This window comes from Mus musculus, chromosome 3 (assembly GCF_000001635.26).
Source record: "Mus musculus strain C57BL/6J chromosome 3, GRCm38.p6 C57BL/6J".
NCBI lineage: Eukaryota > Metazoa > Chordata > Mammalia > Rodentia > Muridae > Mus > Mus musculus.
The window spans coordinates 29,310,797-29,325,690 of NC_000069.6; the positions used below are offsets into that span (position 1 = coordinate 29,310,797).

General features: G+C 38.8%; 1 protein-coding gene across 20 annotated transcripts in view; it reads left to right on the forward strand.

Moving 5' to 3' along the window:
- Egfem1 (EGF-like and EMI domain containing 1) overlaps window positions 1–14,894 on the forward strand; it is a 609,406-nt gene that overhangs the window by 229,144 nt on the left and 365,368 nt on the right. The window contains exon 2 of one of the 20 annotated variants that reach the window (XM_030252866.1): window positions 1,004–1,083. The exons of 18 other annotated variants lie outside the window; for them this stretch is intronic. The gene's annotated coding sequence lies outside the window, so the exon portion shown is untranslated. Of the gene's footprint in view, window positions 1–168; window positions 1,084–14,894 lie in introns of those variants that run through there. One more of the 20 variants, XM_030252865.1, reaches the window with a different exon arrangement.

The following is a 14,894-nucleotide window of genomic DNA, read 5'->3' on the forward strand; positions in this document are numbered from 1 at the left end:
TGAAGTGTGTGGTGTACCCTAAGGACAGCCCTGTGCATTTTCTATGTCCCAATCCGACATTTGTACCCATCCCCATTGCTTCATTTTTTTAAAATGAATTATTTTATTTATTAACATCCCAGATGCTGCCCCCTGGAACCCCCTGACAGACTTCTTCCCCCCCCCCCCCATCCCGCCTCTACAGGATTAAATGCATCCTCTCCCACTGAGGCCAGACTTTGCTACATAGGTGCTGCAGGCCTCGGACCAGCCAGTGTATACTCTAGTTGGTAGATCAGTCGCTGGGAACTTCTAGGGGTTCAGGTTAGTTGCTACTTGGTCTTCCTGTGAGGTTGCCATCCCCTTCAATTCAATTTCAGTCCTTCCCCTACTTCCTGCATAGGGGTTCTTGACTTCAGTCCAGTGCTTGGGTATGGGTATCTATATCTGTCTCAGTCAGCTGCTGTGTAGAGAGAGCATCTCAGAGGACAACCATGAAAGGCCTCTGTCCACAAGCATATCATAGCATCAGTACTAGTGTCAGGGATTGTTGCCTATCCATAGGCTGGACCCCAAGTTGGGGCAGTCACTGTTTGGCTGTTCCTTCAGTCTCTGCTCCACTTCAACAGTGAAAATTTGGATATCAGTACTTTTCAGAAGTTAGGGTCTGAATTTGAACCCTTAATTTAGCACATTTTTTTTTTGTTTTTGTTTTTGAGCAAATTATTCATCCCCTCATCCTACAGCATGGGTAGGTACAAGGGCTCTGTAGACAATTAATGAAGTTACTAACTGAGAAGACCTTAGACAGGATTTGGCACATCGGACTGTGGTCACATTCTTCTGACAGCATTCTAACTAGCTCTCATCAGACACTGTATAAACTTGAAATTGTTATCTAAATATGTTCCCTTTTAACTTTAGAGGGAGAGAGTTTAGAAAGTACAAATGCCTTTAGCATCCTTTCAGATCTACCCTGGATCAATTCTGACCTTCTTCATTATCTTGCTTTGTCCTTACTCAGTCTGCCTTGGATTGGATACCCAAGCTGTTGCCTCTGAGCCCATGCTCTTGCTGTGACTTCACCTGGATTACTGTCTCCAGGTATCTTACCTGATGAACCAACTCAAAGGCCTGATCCCTGTATCCTTCTTTCCTTACACTTTATTTAGAGTTCGTTTTAGGATTCAAGTATCAATTTTATTTATTATTTTATACTTTTATTTGTGTGATAGTTTCACTGCTGAAGTTTTGAGGTTAAATGACTGATTTTTGAGAAAACTCACAAAGCCATTGGGTGATTACTCACAGGATGAATGAATGAGACAGAAAGACATGGGCGTCTGAGAAAAAGAGCTGAGATTTTCTTGGATATCCTTCCCATTATAAAATATTCCTAGAACCATTAACTTTTATTTGTGCATCCTTGCAAAACTAATTTAGATTTGATTAAAAAAATTAAAGCATACATTTAAAAATATTTTAATTTAGCCTAATGACTTTTCTGCTTTCGTGTTATCATTTTTATTGCTTTTTTGATATTATTAAGTAGTCAGTGAGTTCCAGTGCTAAAGATGGAGACAGAAAGTGCTAATTAAATTAATAACCAACATGAAATTGCTTTACTATTGTTATTATTATTATTATTATTGAACTAAAAGAAATGGTGATTCAACATTCCCCGCTTACTAAGCTATTCCTCACCAAAATATTCTGCACCCTCACCATATCTGCTGATGTTTGATTTAAATCAAGTTAAATTTGTATTTATATTTGCTGATTGGTCTAAAAAATTATACAATTATGCTTGATTGATGTAAATGGTTACTATAAATAAACTCATTTGTTTTGACAGATATAGAAAAGACCGTGATCGATAAATATCCAAGTCCACCTGCATTAATTGGTTCAATATACAATTAAATAATAATGACGAGTATATTATGACCATAAAATGAAAAAGATTAAGCTCTGTATTTTAATGGAAATGCAATGTGTGGAATTAGTGAATGGAAGGACTTACTTTCTCTGGGACACATTCACTGTGGCTATTCTGAAGCCAAGATACAAAGAGGTCAAAGTGTTGGTAATATTGGAGGGCTTTGGAGCAGAATTTAAAAATATTGAAAAATGAGGGTGGAGATAGATGGCATGGTTATCATAAGGAAGATGGAAGTTAGTTCTAGGAAGCTGGCTACGTGAGCTAGCCTCAGACAGACAGCTCTGGAGACAGGCAGCCTTTGAGCATCACAAGGAGCCATGTACAAAATATGTTTTATGATTAAACTGCACTGATGAAAGGTGTGTAATACAAGCTGTTTCTAATGAGTTATATAGGGAGATCACTTGGAAACCCAGATATAATCAGTTTCAAATGTGGGAAAAGTTTTTGGATTGTCCTAGAAATTTCATTGGCTTCCTGGTCACTCTGATAGCAAGCACATTTAGGTTGTGCCTTTCCTTATTGAGATTAAGATCATCTTGGATATTTTAAAACATAAGAACAAAAAGATGCACTACATTTAGTTTTTCAGTTAACTCTATAATATCTTGAAATATGGAGACTTTAATAAATCAGTGTCAGAAACAAACATATGCACACATATCCACAAACACCCATTGAACGCTGGAGCATGCCATAGCATGCTGTAGTAAAGGATAGAGGAATGGACCAGAGAGACAATCTGAATATAGCTATTGATGTTGGCAGGACCTTGACATCTGTTTGAATCCCTCTTGTTAACAGATGCATTATCCTAGATACAGACAAGGGCACAAATTGAATCACATACAGTAAAAATTATTCCTAAAATCAAGTCTAAGGTAGGTAAATGTTTTTAGGTTCCCGGTACTATGTTCTTCATCAATGGCTGTACTTGGGCATTTGGATGTATCATTTATTTAATGTTTATTTATCCATTCAGTCATTTTGAATGTTTAAGTCAGTTGGTTCAAAATCTATTTTAATGTTATATCCCAGCCTAAGGAAGATATATGAAGCAGAATCTACTTTACTCAATAAGTACTCGAGTCCATACACTCCTCTAACAGTGGCTTTGACTTTATTCTCTTCCTGTTTAAACATGTCCTTTAGTGTTCTATTTGTGTACATGTATATGTGTGTTATGTGAATGTGTGTGTGCTGATACCCAACAATGCCAGAAGGGGTCACTTGCAAGCATTTGAGAGCTGTTTGTTGTGGATGCTGGGATCTGAGCTCTAGTCCTGTGATAGAGCAGTAAGCAATCTCATCTTTTAAGTGCTGAACCATCTCTCTGGCACCCTTTTCCTTCTCAAAGGCTAATATGTGTTGTGTTGGATCCTTGGAGTATAAATTCCTCCTTGGTTTTATTCTTTCCTGTAGGAAAAAAGTCTTCTTTTGCTACAATGAGGTTTAAGGTTAACTAGGTTTTCTAGCTATGCTTTGTAAAATTTCAAATAATGACACACTTTTGAAAATTGATATTTTTATGCCCCAAATTCATAATGGCATTTCTGATACAGATTTTCAAAATATAGCCCATACTGGCCTTGAACTTACTTACAGAGCCCAAGCTGACCTTGAACTGATTACCCTTTCCTTTCCTGCGTGTTGGGAGGACAGGTCTCTAACACCTCAGCTACAATAACAGAATGAGCTTGAAAATATGTTTTAGTGTCATGTCTTCTGATTCAAATGTATGCTTGTGTTGATTATGTGTACATTTTTAATATCTGCAGAATTATCCAACATCTATTTTCTATCTACCTGAACTATTATTTTCAGTGATAGCCTTAAAATAACAAGAATATGTTAAACACTTTCTGTACCTCTACATTTACTTTATACATATGTAATATATATTATTTAATATTTGTCAAGTACATACATTTTTAGTAGGTTTTATATTGTCTTGTCATTCCTCTTCTTGAATTCAATTGACACTACTATTGATATGAGTACTTATCAGGCATTTGTCACTTACACGTCTTTTCTATTCTCTTATTCAATGCCAACATTTCTAGGCCACATTTTTTTTTCATTAAGATATTTTATTTTTATTTTTATTTTTTTCCATTTTTATTAGGTATTTAGCTCATTTATATTTCCAATGCTATACCAAAAGTCCCCCATACCCACCCACCCCCACTCCCCTAACCACCCACTCCCCCTTTTTGGCCCTGGCGTTCCCCTGTACTGGGGCATATAAAGTTTGTGTGTCCAATGGGCCTCTCTTTCCAGTGATGGCCGACTAGGCCATCTTTTGATACATATGCAGCTAGAGTCAAGAGCTCTGAGGTACTGGTTAGTTCATAATGTTGTTCCACCTATAGGGTTGCAGATCCCTTTAGCTCCTTGGGTACTTTCTCTAGCTCCTCCATTGGGAGCCCTGTGATCCATCCATTAGCTGACTGTGAGCATCCACTTCTGTGTTTGCTAGGCCACGGCATAGTCTCACAAGAGACAGCTACATCTGGGTTTTGGCCACATTTTTTTACAATCATTATTTGGCTAGAAATTATTGCTATGAACTTTTAGATTCATTGTGTCCTATTATTTTATGATGTCTGGATATCATCTTCATATTCCTATTTGTAACAAATGAATCAAGTTTTTTTTCCATTTTTTATTAGGTATTTAGCTCATTTACATTTCCAATGCTATACCAAAAGTCCCCCATATCCACCCACCCCCACTCCCCTGCCCACCCACTCCCCCTTTTTGGCCCTGGCGTTCCCCTGTACTGGGGCATATAAAGTTTGCATGTCCAATGGGACCCTCTTTCCAGTGATGGCCGACTAGGCCATTTTTTGATATATATGCAGCTAGAGTCAAGAGCTCCGGGGTACTGGTTAGTTCATAATGTTGTTCCACCTATAGGGTTGCAGATCCCTTAAGCTCCTTGGCTACTTTCTCTAGCTCCTCCATTGGGAGCCCTATGATCCATCCAATAGCTGACTGTGAGAATCCACTTCTGTGTTTGCTAGGCCCCGGCATAGTCTCACAAGAGACAGCTACATCTGGGTCCTTTCAATAAAATCTTGCTAGTGTATGCAATGGTGTCAGCGTTTGGATGCTGATTATGGGGTGGATTCCTGGATATGGCAGTCTCTACATGGTCCATCCTTTCATCTCAGCTCCAAACTTTGTCTCTGTAACTCCTTCCATGGGTGTTTTGTTCCCAAATCTAAGGAGGGGCATAGTGTCCACACTTCAGTCTTCATTCTTCTTCAGTTTCATGTGTTTAGCAAATTATATCTTATATCTTGGGTATCCTAGGTTTGGGGCTAATATCCACTTATCAGTGAGTACATATTGTGTGAGTTTCTTTGTGAATGTGTTACCTCACTCAGGATGATGCCCTCCAGGTCCATCCATTTGGCTAGGAATTTCATAAATTCATTCTTTTTAATAGCTGAGTAGCACTCCATTGTGTAGATGTACCACATTTTCTGTATCCATTCCTCTGTTGAGGGGCATCTAGGTTCTTTCCAGCTTCTGGCTATTATAAATAAGGCTGCTATGAACATAGTGGAGCATGTGTCCTTCTTACCAGTTGGGGCATCTTCTGGATATATGCCCAGGAGAGGTATTGCTGGATCCTCCGGTAGTACTATGTCCAGTTTTCTGAGGAACCGCCAGACTGATTTCCAGAGTGGTTGTACAAGCCTGCACTCCCACCAACAATGGAGGAGTGTTCCTCTTTCTCCACATCCATGCCAGCATCTGCTGTCACCTGAATTTTTGATCTTAGACATTCTGACTGGTGTGAGGTGGAATCTCAGGGTTGTTTTGATTTGCATTTCCCTGATGATTAAGGATGTTGAACATTTTTTTCAGGTGCTTCTCTGCCATTCGGTATTCCTCAGGTGAGAATTCTTTGTTCAGTTCTGAGCCCCATTTTTTAATGGGGTTATTTGATTTTCTGAAGTCCACCTTCTTGAGTTCTTTATATATGTTGGATATTAGTCCCCTATCTGATTTAGGATAGGTAAAGATCCTTTCCCAATCTGTTGGTGGTCTTTTTGTCTTATTGACAGTGTCTTTTGCCTTGCAGAAACTTTGGAGTTTCATTAGGTCCCATTTGTAAATTCTCGATCTTACAGCACAAGCCATTGCTGTTCTATTCAGGAATTTTTCCCCTGTTCCCATATCTTCAAGGCTTTTCCCCACTTTCTCCTCTATAAGTTTCAGTGTCTCTGGTTTTATGTGAAGTTCCTTGATCCACTTAGATTTGACCTTAGTACAAGGAGATAAGTATGGATCGATTCGCATTCTTCTACACAATAACAACCAGTTGTGCCAGCACCAATTGTTGAAAATGCTGTCTTTCTTCCACTGGATGGTTTTAGCTCCCTTGTCGAAGATCAAGTGACCATAGGTGTGTGGGTTCATTTCTGGGTCTTCAATTCTATTCCATTGGTCTACTTGTCTGTCTCTATACCAGTACCATGCAGTTTTTATCACAATTGCTCTGTAGTAAAGCTTTAGGTCTGGCATGGTGATTCTGCCAGAAGTTCTTTTATCCTTGAGAAGACTTTTTGCTATCCTAGCTTTTTTGTTATTCCAGACAAATTTGCAAATTGCTCCTTCCAATTCGTTGAAGAATTGAGTTGGAATTTTGATGGGGATTGCATTGAATCTGTAGTTTGCTTTTGGCAAGATAGCCATTTTTACGATGTTGATCCTGCCAATCCATGAGCATGGGAGATCTTTCCATCTTCTGAGATCTTCCTTAATTTCTTTCTTCAGAGATTTGAAGTTTTTATCATACAGATCTTTCACTTCCTTAGTTAGAGTCACGCCAAGATATTTTATATTATTTGTGACTATTGAGAAGGGTGTTGTTTCCCTAATTTCTTTCTCAGCCTGTTTATTCTTTGTATAGAGAAAGGCCATTGATTTGTTTGAGTTTATTTTATATCCAGCTACTTCACCGAAGCTGTTTATCAGGTTTAGGAGTTCTCTGGTAGAATTTTTAGGGTCACTTATATATACTATCATATCATCTGCAAAAAGTGATATTTTGACTTCCTCTTTTCCAATTTGTATCCCCTTGATCTCCTTTTGTTGTCGAATTGCTCTGGCTAATACTTCAAGTACTATGTTGAAAAGGTAAGGAGAAAGTGGGCAGCCTTGTCTAGTCCCTGATTTTAGTGGGATTGCTTCCAGCTTCTCTCCATTTACCTTGATGTTGGCTACTGGTTTGCTGTAGATTGCTTTTATCATGTTTAGGTATGGGCCTTGAATTCCTGATCTTTCCAAAACTTTTATCATGAATGGGTGTTGGATCTTGTCAAATGCTTTTTCTGCATCTAACGAGATGATCATGTGGTTTTTGTCTTTGAGTTTGTTTATATAATGGATTACATTGATGGATTTTCGTATATTAAACCATCCCTGCATCCCTGGAATAAAACCTACTTGGTCAGGATGGATGATTGCTTTAATGTGTTCTTGGATTCGGTTAGCGAGAATTTTATTGAGGATTTTTGCATTGATATTCATAAGAGAAATTGGTCTGAAGTTCTCTATCTTTGTTGGGTCTTTCTGTGGTTTAGGTATCAGAGTAATAGTGGCTTCATAAAATGAGTTGGGTAGAGTACCTTCTACTTCTATTTTGTGAAATAGTTTGTGCAGAACTGGAATTAGATCTTCTTTGAAGGTCTGATAGAATTCTGCACTAAACCCATCTGGTCCTGGGCTTTTTTTGGTTGGGAGACTATTAATAACTGCTTCTATTTCTTTAGGTGATATGGGACTGTTTAGATGATCAACTTGATCCTGATTCAACTTTGGTACCTGGTATCTGTCCAGAAATTTGTCCATTTCGTCCAGGTTTTCCAGTTTTGTTGAGTATAGCCTTTTGTAGAAGGATCTGATGGTGTTTTGGATTTCTTCAGGATCTGTTGTTATGTCTCCCTTTTCATTTCTGATTTTATTAATTAGGATTTTGTCCCTGTGCCCTTTAGTGAGTCTAGCTAAGGGTTTATCTATCTTGTTGATTTTCTCAAAGAACCAACTCCTCGTTTGGTTAATTCTTTGAATAGTTCTTCTTGTTTCCACTTGGTTGATTTCACCCCTGAGTTTGATTATTTCCTGCCATCTACTCCTCTTGGGTGAATTTGCTTCCTTTTTTTCTAGGGCTTTTAGATGTGTTGTCAAGCTGCTAGTATGTGCTGTCTCCCGTTTCTTCTTAGGGCACTCAGAGCTATGAGTTTCCCTCTTAGAAATGCTTTCATTGTGTCCCATAGGTTTGGGTACGTTGTGGCTTCATTTTCATTAAACTCTAAAAAGTCTTTAATTTCTTTCTTTATTCCTTCCTTGACCAAGTTATCATTGAGAAGAGTGTTATTCAGTTTCCACGTGAATGTTGGCTTTCCATTATTTATGTTGTTATTGAAGATCAGTCTTAGGCCATGGTGGTCTGATAGGATACATGGGACAATTTCAATATTTTTGTATCTATTGAGGCCTGTTTTGTGACCAATTATATGGTCAATTTTGGAGAAGGTCCCGTGAGGTGCTGAGAAGAAGGTATATCCTTTTGTTTTAGGATAAAATGTTCTGTAGATATCTGTCAGGTCCATTTGTTTCATAACTTCTGTTAGTTTCACTGAGTCCCTGTTTAGTTTCTGTTTCCACGATCTGTCCTTTGAAGAAAGTGGTGTGTTGAAGTCTCCCACTATTATTGTGTGAGGTGCAATGTATGCTTTGAGCTTTACTAAAGTGTCTCTAATGAATGTGGCTGCCCTTGCATTTGGTGCGTAGATATTCAGAATTGAGAGTTCCTCTTGGAGGATTTTACCTTTGATGAGTATGAAGTGTCCCTCCTTGACTTTTTTGATAATTTTGGGTTGGAAGTCGATTTTATCCGATATTAAAATGGCTACTCCAGCTTGTTTCTTTAGGCCATTTGCTTGGAAAATTGTTTTCCAGCCTTTCACTCTGAGGTAGTGTCTGTCTTTTTCCCTGAGATGGGTTTCCTGTAAGCAGCAGAATGTTGGGTCCTGTTTGTGTAGCCAGTCTGTTAGTCTATGTCTTTTTATTGGGGAATTGAGTCCATTGATATTAAGAGATATTAAGGAAAAGTAATTGTTGCTTCCTTTTATTTTTGTTGTTAGAGTTGGCATTCTGTTCTTGTGGCTGTCTTCTTTTTGGGTGTTGTGGAATTACTTTCTTGCTTGTTCTAGGGCTTGATTTCCTTCCTTGTATTGCTTCTTTTCTGTTATTATCCTTTGAAGGGCTGGATTCGTGGAAAGATATTGTGTGAATTTGTTTTTGTCGTGGAATACTTTGGTTTCTCCATCTATGGTAATTGAGAGTTTGGCCGGGTATAGTAGCCTGGGCTGGCATTTGTGTTCTCTTAGTGTCTGTATAACATCTGTCCAGGCTCTTCTGGCTTTCATAGTCTCTGGTGAAAAGTCTGGTGTAATTCTGATAGGCCTTCCTTTATATGTTACTTGACCTTTCTCCCTTACTGCTTTTAATATTCTATCTTTATTTAGTGCATTTGTTGTTCTGATTATTATATGTCGGGAGGAATTTCTTTTCTGGTCCAGTCTATTTGGAGTTCTGTAGGCTTCTTGTATGATCATGGGCATCTCTTTTTTTATGTTTGGGAAGTTTTCTTCTATTATTTTGTTGAAGATATTAGCTGGCCCTTTAATTTGAAAATCTTCATTCTCATCAATTCCTATTATCTGTAGGTTTGGTCTTCTCATTGTGTCCTGCATTACCTGGATGTTTTGAGTTAGGATCCTTTTGCATTTTGTATTTTCTTTGACTGTTGTGTCGATGTTCTCTATGGAATCTTCTGCACCTGAGTTTCTCTCTTCCATTTCTTGTATTCTGTTGCTGATGCTTGCATCTATGGTTCCAGATCTCTTTCCTAGGTTTTCTATCTCCAGCGTTGCCTCGCTTTGGGTTTTCTTTATTATGTCTACTTCCCCTTTTAGTTCTAGTATGGTTTTGTTCATTTCCATCACCTGTTTGGATGTGTTTTCCTGTTTTTCTTTAATGATTTCTACCTGTTTGGCTGTGTTTTCCTGCTTTTCTTTAAGGGCCTGTAACTCTTTAGCAGTGCTCTCCTGTAATTCTTTAAGTGACTTATGGAAGTCCTTCTTGATGTCCTCTATCATCATCATGAGAAATGTTTTTAAATCTGGGTCTAGATTTTCGGTTGTGTTGGGGTGCCCAGGACTAGGTGGGGTGGGAGTGCTGCGTTCTGATGATGGTGAGTGGTCTTGATTTCTGTTAGTAGGATTCTTACGTTTGCCTTTTGCCATCTGGTAATCTCTGAAGCTAGCTGTTTTAGTTGTCACTGTTAAGAGCTTGTTCTTCAGGTGACTCTGTTAGCCTCTATAAGCAGACCTGGAGGGTAGCACTCTCCTTAGTTTCAGTGGGCAGAGTATTCTCTTCAGGCAAGCTCTCTTCTTGCAGGGCAGGTACCCAGATATCTGGTGTTCGAACCAGACTCCTGGCAGAAGTTGTGTTCCACTCACTAGAGGTCTTAGGATCCCGTGTGGAATCCTGTGTGGGCCCTTGCGGGTGTCAGGCGACTCCATTGACAAGGTAGCCCGGGGCTCGAGTGGAGTGGAAGGGGTTTGTGCCCCAGATCAAGCCAGGGTAGCCTGCTTCCCTATGTACTGCAGTCTCAGGTTCCGCGCGATTGGATTGGGGCAGGCGCTGTGTTCCACTCACCAGAGGTCTTAGGATCCCGTGGGGAGTCCCGTGTGGGCCCTTGCGGGTGTTGGGCAAGACTCTGCTGGCAAGGTAGCCCGGGGCTCGAGTCGAGCGGAAGGGGCTTGTATGAATCAAGTTTTAAACTTTGTATATTTTCTTTCTTCCATTTGGAATTTATTCATGCTATTCTTACTATTAATGAATACTCTAAAATGTGAGATATACAGTAAAACTAATATTTTATATTTAGAACACAATGTTGATCAATATTCATAATCAATACTCACATTTCTTCTGTCCCTGTCAAAGTGTCAATAGACTTCTTTATATATCACAGAATAATTATGTCAGCAGAGATACTCTTCCAAATAAGTCCGCACTCACAGATTCTTTTTTTGGTACTAACATTATATCCATCACAAGAGTGAAATACAAAAGATAAGTGTGAATAAAAACTGTGATGTGGAAATGAAATTTAAGCCTAGACTTTAGTTATATTGCAAAAATATGAATAATGAAGAAAAGGTATAGCAATAAGCAAGCCTGTGGTGTTCGCTATTTTAGAATTTCTATTGTCTCTAGCACATTGATTCTCAAATATGGTGTTCCTACAAAACCACTAGGGTCCCTATTAAAAAGGACAAGTTCCATTTTCAGAGATTCAGATGTATCAGATGCACGTATCTACAACTTAAAAGGAAAATTGGGGAGGGAATCTTAGTTTCTTATGGCCTAACAGTATGATTTGAGATATCTCCTTTAAGAAATATAAGAAATTAGGCACATTCTGAATATTAAATTAGATGAGGTAGTGGCCAATACAGGCTGTTACATGCAGCACAGGACTTTAATAATAATAATAATAATAATAATAATAATAATAATAATAATAATAATAATAAACTAGTACATTGTAAAAGTGTTCTATGACTTTTCCCGGAAATCTCACAGCTAGGAAGTTACAAATCAGTGGTACTCAGCACTGCCTGACCCTTCCTCAGCCACAGTTACAGTTCTAAGATAATATCCCATAGAATACAATGGAGTCGTCTTTATGCATGATGACCAATTTGTCTTACTCAACGATCAACCCATCTATCAGCAGCTGGTGCTAATAGAAGGCTGTTTGCTTCATTTTTAAAAGCTGGTAGAGAGATTGTGGTTTCAGGCATTTTAGCTCAGGAAATTACTGAGAATACAATTTTCCATGATTGGGCAGAAAAGCTTTTAATTTCCATCTTCTTTTGACAGTTACACTTTTTAATACAATTCTTTGCTGTACATTTGGGTTTTACTAATGTGATTATGTGGTTGAACATCAAAAGGGTTCATCGCTTAATGACCAAGAACGAAGCATGTCAGGATCCAGGAGTTAGAAATGGTTTTAAATAAATCAATTTCAAGTGCATTAATCTTGGGAAACTATGCTTGAGCAGTTTCCATGTGAAAGCCATTTTCGTTTTGACTTCTTTGGATATTCAAAGCAACTTTTTGATGTCTGTTGTCTTCATGCTACCAAGAGTTCTACACTGTGCTGTAATAACATGGCTTTTTTTTTTTCTTGTTCTGAATCATCTAAGGATGTGAGTGCAGTTCTACAAGAACTCACTTGTCTTCTCCTCATCGTCCTTCCATCATTATGAAGACAAGACCTTTATCTGATTATGTGTCTCTGGAAAGTTGACAGCAAGAACTGAGTCAGGGTGATGGGCTGGACTCTGTAGAGCTGTGTGCTGTTGGTACAGTTGCATGCTCACTGGCAGTGTAGGGTACTTGAAACTTCCAAGCCATTTGTTTGCCCCCATGATATCATCTGAAATGACAGTGTAGATTACAGTTGCTAAATAAATTATATATTTGTTGAGAAAACTTCAGTGAGTCAAGAGGGCCAGAGATTCCCTTTATGCTTTCTTCTCTTCCTTTAATCTTCTGTTTCTTTTTTTTTTGTTCGCTTTTTAAAATAAGAAGCATCCACTTTGTATAACATCTGGTAACTTCATTGAGAACTGGCATAATTTCCTTTTGAAATACTTTTTCTTCCAGTTTTAATCTTCTCATTTATGTTGATTGTATGGCCCAACTTGATATTAAAGTCTCAAAATGAATCAGACTTTAACTCTTCTTTCTGTGGCATTATTAAACCTGACGCTTTTCTTACCTGTCCTGTCAAAATTGATAAATACCACAGCTGCCTGTTCCAGAGTGACTTTTCAATGTCACTCAGAGCCTGAGTGAAAGTAAAAGTAAAAAATAATAATTTTAAAATGAATCTCATTCTGTACAATCTACCAAGATAATTTTCTCCTGTCATTTTCAAAGGACACACAGATTTCTAGTGAAAACAGTTTAGGAAACATTTAGTTTTTAGAATATCATATGTGGTAGGTATTTTGTACAAATTTCTGGGAATTGAATCTGAGAGATGTTTTAAATTGACATTTGCATACCAAATTCTTTCCCTTGTTCCTCACATGACAAATCTATTCCTTATTATTTAATTCAAAGCAAAATTGTGTAACAGTTATGGAGTATGAAGAATCAGGATCCTGTGCCAGGGGAAGGACTGTAGAAACCTATGTGTAATCTGAGTGCCCAAGAAATCCTAGTGAAGCTCAGAGGTTAAGAGCATGCTCTGTTCTTCCAGAGACCTGGAGTATGCTTCACAGCACCCACAGCAGGCACCTGTCACCGCCCAGAAAATCCAACTCCAGCGTGTGTCTGATGCACTCAGCTGACCCATAGGAACCTGTCCTCACAGGAAACACCACACACACACACACACACACACACACACACACACACACACACTCACAGAGGGAGGTAGAAACATAAGTAAACCAAAAAAGAAAGAAAGTGAGAAAGAGAGAGGGAATGAAGGAGAAGGAAGAAGGGGAGGGGAGGGGAGGGGAGGGGAGGGGAGGGGAGGGCAGGGGAGGGGAGGGAAGGGATCCCCAGGTGGGGCAGTCTCTCTTGTCATTCCTTCAGTCTCTGCTCCACACTTTGTCTCTGTAACTACTTCCATGGGTATTTTGTTCCCCCTTCTGAGAAGGACTGACGTAACCACACTTTGGTCCTCTTTCTTCTTGAGTTTCATGTGGTTTGTGAATTATATCTTGGGTATTCTGAACGTTTGAGCCACCTGTCCAGCCCAGGGCCCCTACATTTTAAATTTCAGTTTGCAAATACAGTCTTCAATTGTAAAATTCAAGATCCTACTATAGTCAAGAGTAACTGAACTTAGAATAGCTCAGCAGATGAAATGAGCCACAATATCTGAAAGCAGAATATTTAGATATTTTTAACTTCTTTTTAACCCCACTTCATTTGATAACCCAATTTCACCTTGTAACGTGGTCATAGTGAGTCACAGGAGTTGTTAGGAATCCCTGTGTAAATCAAAATATATTTCTTCACTGCATCCACAAATGACTGCACCCAAGTGGTCTGCAGAGAGCCAACCTAAAGAACAGTGCTGTGCTCAACACAGACTGGATGTTTTAGTGTGAGCCTTTGCGTAAGTAGTGTCCAAGCTATTCTAGTCAAGAGAGTGGATGATATTCACCCTCTTATTGCATGACTTAAATTCATGCAAAGTGGTTGAAATCAAAAGCACAAAAGCAAAAGTTGACAGAAGCAGCATTCAAGTCATGAAATCAGGTGGCTTCTCTGAGGAATTCAGAGGAAAGCAGCAATTAGCGATAGCAGACACCTATGCTTGGAGAGAGCAAGGACCTAGCTCAATGCCATCCTCCTTCCAGGCTCCAGAAGAGAGCCCTGGCTGCATGCCTTCGCTTTTGGCTATTGGTATCTCATATCTTGGAGACGTATTTGAAACTTATACAATCATTGGTGCTGATCCAGGAGGGAGAATTATCACACGTATATAAAGTAGTTATGTATAAAGATATTCATGGGAAACAACTCACAAGAGGAAATTGCATTAGCCATAAAAAGTAAGTGTGAAAAAAACTAAGTGTGGTGGATACTCTTGATTATATCAACTTGACTACATCTGGAAGCTGTTCTAATAACTCCCTCCCTTGTGTGTGCATGTGTGTGTGTGTGTGTGTGTGTGTGTGTGTATCTGAGAATCTTTGTGTGTGTGTCTCTGTGTGTGTTCATTCCATAAATTATGATTCTCGAGAGAGCCGTGACTAATGCAGTAAGGCTATAAAATAATGAGGCATTTTTCTGATAACATTATATATCTTCACATAACTTATTCATATATGACATATCTTATGTATGA